Source organism: Rhagoletis pomonella, unplaced genomic scaffold, assembly GCF_013731165.1.
Source record: "Rhagoletis pomonella isolate Grant_MI unplaced genomic scaffold, Rhpom_1.0 Rhpom_scaffold_00009, whole genome shotgun sequence".
Taxonomy (NCBI): Eukaryota; Metazoa; Arthropoda; class Insecta; order Diptera; family Tephritidae; genus Rhagoletis; species Rhagoletis pomonella.
In genome coordinates this window covers 13,756,245-13,763,137 of record NW_023458563.1, presented here as the reverse complement: position 1 = coordinate 13,763,137, position 6,893 = coordinate 13,756,245, and positions in this window count along the sequence as shown.

Below are 6,893 nucleotides of genomic sequence, written 5' to 3'. Positions count from 1 at the left end.
ACAAAGTGGAATTTCGTTACTAAATACAAAAAAATCTTTAAAAGAACTTGCCACGAATAATATCAGCAACTTTGATGTCCGCAGGCCAGACCCATTAAGACTCGACGGAAATTTGCGCGTTTTTAAACAAAATTTCGAGATTTATGCTGTTGCGATTGAATTGACCAGAAGAACAGAACCACAAAAAGTTGGGATATTTTGAAACGCTTGCGGAGCGGAAACAATCGAAATTTTCAATACGTTGGATTAGCACGAGGCAGAAAAGAGATTTTACGAAAAAGTATTTGAAGCCGTTGAAAACTATTGCACACCAAAGAAAAACGAAGTTTGAAGCGTTTAGGTTTAATGCAAGAAGGCAAGAGGAAAATTAACCTTTTGACTCATATTTTCTGGACTTGCGTAAACTGGTTAAAAATTGAGTGGCACAAATAGTAATATACTCCGCAAAAAACTACTAAAACAAAGAGATTTGCCTTTAACTAAAACAATTGAAATGGCAAGGGCAGCCGAAATAGTTGATAAACACGCAAATGAAATGCAGCAACAAAATAAATGCCCTTCGGTAGACGCAGTCAACTCAAAGTTTAAGCATCGCTCAAATAACGGCAGTAAATATTCCCATGAATTTGGCTCAAGCAGCACAAAAAGAATAGACAAGCATATAAGCAAAGAAAACGGTGAGCGAATATGAACATGTAAATTTTGTAAAGGCATGCATGAAATTCGGAAATACCCAGCATTTGGACAAAAATGCAACAATTGCGGCCGCTACAATCACTTTAGTATTGCTTGCTATGCTTCCAAAGTTCATGAAATAAGAGAGCCGAACATGGTAATAGATATACAGGACGATATCGTTTTGCATGATATTGCTGAGTTAACCGTTAATCGAAAGAGATGGTATGAAAAAATTCGCGTTAATGACTATATATTAGACTTTAAACTAGACACTGGAGCCGACGTAAATGTTATGCCGTATAGGTACTTAAAACATTTTAAAAAATATTCAGCTCAAAGAAGACGGTATGCCACCAAAAAGTTATAGTGGTGCGGATCTAATCTATAAAGGTATCGTTGATTGTGTTGTTATATGCAGAAACGAAGTGACTTTGGTTGACATTTGCGGTTATCGATACCATTTATGAGCCTTTGATCGGATTGGAGGCGTGTGACCGACTTCATTTGATCAAAAGAGTAAAGCCAATTGAACAAAAATCAATTCGGGACATTTTTGAAGGTTGGGGGTGTTTTGTACAAAGCTTGGAAATCAAAGTAAAAGCAGATTCTATTCCAATTGTTAAGCCAGGAAGGCGAATCCCATTATCATTGACTTCACGTGTGCAAACAGAACTTCGTGAGATGGTTGACCGCAAAATATTTGAACGAGTGCATGGTGCAGGAAGGATGCAGGTGGATGGTGATGGAAGAAAAACTCTGGCAAGCTTCATTTATGTATGGATCCACAAAATCGAAATGCCGATATTTTACAGGAAAATCATACAATACCAACTTTCGAAGCTATTTCTGCACAATTTGCGAATAAAAAGTATTTCACCGTGCTAGATTTAAAGGAAGGGTTTTGCAGATTGGCTTAAGCGCTAGTGCAAGTAAGTTGTGTACATTTAATACCCCATTTGGATGTTATAGATAAAAACGCATGCCATTTGGAATTAAAATTAGGCCCGAAGTGTACCAAAAATATAATGAACGGAATTTCGAGGGTATTCCAAACGTAGTAGTGTTTATTGATGATGTTTTAATAGCAACGAATACAATAGAAGAACATGATCATGTTTTACAACAAGTCGTAGACCGCGCAAGGAAAATGAATGTTAAATTCAACGTAGACAAGATTCAATGTAAAGTTACACAGGTTAAATATTTGGGTAAAATTATAAGCCACTGTATCAGATGCGACCCTGATCGTATTAAAGCCATAATGAAAATCGAACAACCTAAAGACAAAAAAAAAATGTTACAAAAGCTATTCGGTATGTTAAATTATAGGCGGAAATACATTCCAAATCTATCCGAAATTTCGCAGCCCCTTAGGGAACTGTTGAAAACAGCAGTTGTTTTCAAATGGCAAACGGCACACGAAAGTTGTTTGGAACTAGTAAGCACCGTTGCCAGGTTGACGTTTTTAACGTCATTTGGACGTTTTTTGTACTCTGTTAACGTTACATCTTTACAATCTTTGTGTTTTGCTGCAGCTGCTTCAAAAGAGTTTTTCCGGATTCTTGGACTAAGGATGCCGTGTTCAAAGGCTGGTTGTGTAAACACTTGAGGCTTGCTGTAATGTTTGCAATTGCAGGCACGCTCGCAAAATCATCAAAAAAGCTGTGCAGCATAAAACGTCAGAAAAAAGTAGGCGACTTTTTTAAGACTTCATTGAAAATGTAATGAACACAAAAATGACTGAAATATTAGGTCCATTCAATAACTTTTCCAGTAAGTACTTGCAGCGAGAGCGTAAAAGAAAAATTGAGAGCAAGAGAAAATTTTCAGGAAAAGTTATTGAACGCAAAACTAGTAAAAACTTGCAGCTTGAGCCATTTTGACACTTTCTGACGGTTAAATTTTGGCGCGCAAATTTCTTTTTTAGTGGGAATAGTTCCCATCGAAATAAAAACAATAGATTTAAATTTTTCATCCATATTTTCATTTCACTAATTATGTTTCATCAAATCATCCTCTTGACAACTCTCGAATTCGCTCCCTCTGGCAAATATTTTGGGTTATTGAATGCATTCCCAGTAAAAACTTGCAAGTACTAGCAACAATTCGTAACAATTTTTTGATATTGAATGCACCTATTGCTATGCTCCTTCTTAGCAGAACCTAATTTAGCATTTTCGACAACCGAGCCCCTAACCAAATGTCTACAAGAAAAAAAATTTAAAAATCAATGCGATTATTTAGCCCCTTTAAACTTGCACATTATTGCCCTGAAATTTAATAGGCTATCAAACTGCATTCTCAAAAAAAAATTTTTAAAACTCTGAATAAAAAATTGAAAATCTAGCTGAAAATTTGCAGATTGTTTATAATTTTTGCGCAATTTTTGTGGATTTATATTTTGTTTGTTAATGAGCTTGGCTTTTATGGAAAAACAATAAACATTAAATAAACGAAAGAGAAACAGCCAAAATCGATCAAAATATTGATGACTTAATCAGCTGATCACAAGTGTATGTATAAAATTATTTTTATATTAACGACCAGTTTACAATGAATTTTAAATGTGCTCTGTCGAAATGACATTTTAATATATGTACATTACGTACATATCGAGCACAACCGCCAAAATAACGTAAGCGACAAAATTTTCTTTTTGATGCAGAAATGCATCTAAATGCTTTAGGAATATTTCTGCATCAAAAAGAAAATTTTGAAAAAAATGGGCTCGATATGTACCTTTGTATACAATAAAAGTTTAATAAGAACAATTTTTTGTACATCCAATTGAAAAAGACGTTTTTGGGTAGGAAATGACGTTTTTTCAGACCAAGAGACCTGGCGACACTGCTTGTAAGAGAATGTTGCAAATGCTCCCACTTTACAAACGTTTGACGAGGCTTCAGATATTACAATTGAGACGGATGCATCAAAATTCGGTCTTGGCTGTTGCATTATGCAAAATGGGAAACCCATTGCATTCGAGCTGTAATCTGTAGTTTTTGCTTGTCGCAAGTTTCACTATTATATTTATGGTCGTCAAGTGACGTCAAGAGTCAAAAGCGACCACAAACTACTAGTGGAAATAATGAAAAAAGATTTCTGTAAAATTCCATCAGATATAATATACATTTGATTCATATACCTGGCAAATACCTTTATATTGCAGATTTCTTATTACGCTATAATGATAAAGAAGAGACTTCTCAAGAAATTGGTGATTTGAATGAGTTTGTTCATTCAATCAACATTACAGATGAGCTAATGGAAAGGTTTCGAATAGCTTTGCAGAACGATAACTGCTTGTCCGGGCTGAAACAGATTTTAGTAAAAGGTTGGCCAAGTGACAAACGGGCACTTACAGAGGATACAAAATTTTACTGGAAGCTTCGAAATGATTTGTGTATTGAAAACGACATAATTTCCCTCAACGATGGGGTCGTAGTTCCGCTTGACTTGCGTGGAAATAGACTCTCCCAGTTACATTCTTCGTACTTAGGAACAGAAAAAACAAAAAAGAGCGCCCGTGGTTTAGTATATTGGCCCAAAATCGACGAAGATATTGAAAAAGTAATAAAAAATTGCAAAGTGTGTCAAAAATACCGTACTTCAAATGTTAAAGAGCCGATTATGGCGCATGAAGTCCCAGCACTGCCATTTAGGGCCGGTTGTTCAATGTCTGATTAGCACAAATCGGAGGTAGAAGCTCCGGTTAAGCACAACTACTGCTTTATCGATCACATGTTACATGCATGATGTCGAAATCGTCGATAGTGTAGTGGTAGTGATAACCAGACATTGAACAACCGGCCCTTAATAAACTTGGAGTTGACATTTGTGAGTATGGGTCAAAAATATATTTGATTGTTTCTGATTATTACTCCCGGTACTTGGATGGATACAGATAATATGCCGTTCAATTCTTTCGAATTAAAGAAATTTGTGAACGAATTGGTGCGAAAATGACCACAACTAGCCCAGGGTATCCCCAAGCTAATAGGTTTGCAGAAAGGTATCTGGCGATTGCGAAAAATCTAATAAGAAAGTCGCAAGAAAGCAACGGAGAACTTTGGCTCGCATTACTCGAATATCGCAATACTCCTTTGAAAGAGATAAACGCATCGCCCGCAGAGTTACTGATGAGCAGGAAAACCCGTACACTGATACCAGCGAAGACAGAAGTGTTTCGACCTCAAATAGTTCCCAACATAGAACGAAATATAAAAGCTAAAAATCAAAAATCGAAGCGATACTACGATCGCAATGCGAAGCTAAAGCAACCATTTTTTTGAAGGGGAGGAAGTGTGGTATCAGCATAATAAGAAAGGTTGGACAAAAGCAACGGTTGGGAGTATCAGCAATGCACCGCGGTCGTATTGAAATCGCATGGATGATGGAACTGTTCTGCGGAGGAACTCTAGATGGTTACGGAAACGAATTTCAGCTTAATAGTTGCACCATGTGCTGAATGTTTTAATACTTAATATTTTACCGATTTTTCTAATATGGAATTATATTTGAAGTTACCCCATAAGACGGGTACCGGATAGTTAACAAATGAAGTAATGGTTGGTGTTCACGCTTACGTTTGTTAAAAAACTCTTTATCTTTGTTCTGGCCGTGGGCAAGAAGTAACTAATTTCCCCGTGTTTCTACACGTCTGTGTGATTTTCTTATTCACTCTATCTCATTGCGTTTACGTTAGACTTTCTTGCTTCTTTCGCTCTTGTGATATCTGGAACGTACGTTACAGCGACTGTTAGTCGTTTGTTAACAGCACCAGTTTCATAGTGTATCAGTTCTGTTATCTATGGCACATATTCATAGTCATATTTAGTACTCAACTAAGTCGAAACTATTCTAAGTCACAACTAAAGCTATTCATAGTCGCCTTAGTTTCGAATTTTCTGGCTAAGTACCAACTTAAAATTTAGTTTTGGCTGCAGCTGCAAGGGAAAACAGACGAAAAATGTAAAAATTAAGTTGGTAGAGGGTGGTTTTGATAATATTGAATAATCTCCAATTAAAATGTACAAAGAGCGATCCATTTTAATCGGAAGATGAAATTAAATGCGTATTACAGTTCGAATAAAGCTACATCAAAATTTTATAATTGGAATAATTTAGATAAATTCTCAAATAATAAGTCAGTTTCACGCTAGTTCTTTTAACGTAAATTTTATGCATAATATTTAGATATCTACTATTTGTATGTTTCACAGCATGCTTTCGATAAACATCGACTTCACATCGCTGCGGTTGTTCTGGCTATTTCACACAATTAACAAGAAAATGATACCTTATTCTTTTGCATAATCATGCAATGAAAATAAAAATTACATAAACGGATGATCAAACTTGATATTATTTAATAAAAATGTAATTTTTCCAAAATATCGTAAAGAAAAATCGATACATTTTCACACTCGTTTTGCTATATCGTAAACTAAGTCGAAACTACTTAGTAGAAGTCTAAATGCGACTATGAATATAGGTAAATTGGATTGGTTATCTCTTTGGTTATCTAAATGTTACCTCGAACCACTTTATCAATTACCTCAATTGTTATTTGTTTGTAACTTTCCAACCATATAACAGTTACCCATGATTCAATAATACAAGGTTCGATAAACTGACAGTTGTCTCTCTCGCACCGCTCCCTTAGCAGTGGCACCGTGTTGCTTCTTTGCAATTTTACATGGAAACAGTGTAGCTTTGGTGTGAAATAAAAGTATAAGCTTTTGTGCAATATCTTTATTTGTATATGCATATGAAGCATATTTAACTGATGAAAACATATACATTGGATGTTTACATCAGTCTCATAGTAGTCTTATTTAAATTTTGAGTCATTTTGCAGTTTTTATACGGCTAAATAGCATATAAATTACGTAATTCACGTAGATATATCAATATTACGTTCAACATTTCGTTTAAAATGCCAGATTTCCTGCAAATACATTAGAATTTACGAAAGGAATTTCTCTACTAATTGCCTACTTTGCGTACTTTTCTACTACCATTTTCGAAACAAGGGATTGCATTCTTGCCCTTTCTCTGTCCTCCGTAAATGCAACCTTTTGTAAGGGAGTGTCAAACCGCAGCTGTCAATAATTATCTAACCTTGTATTATTGAATCATGACAGTTACCTACCTTCCTTGAAATCCTTCGAATAAAAATAGTTTACATTTAAAATTTTTTATTTGCGTATGTA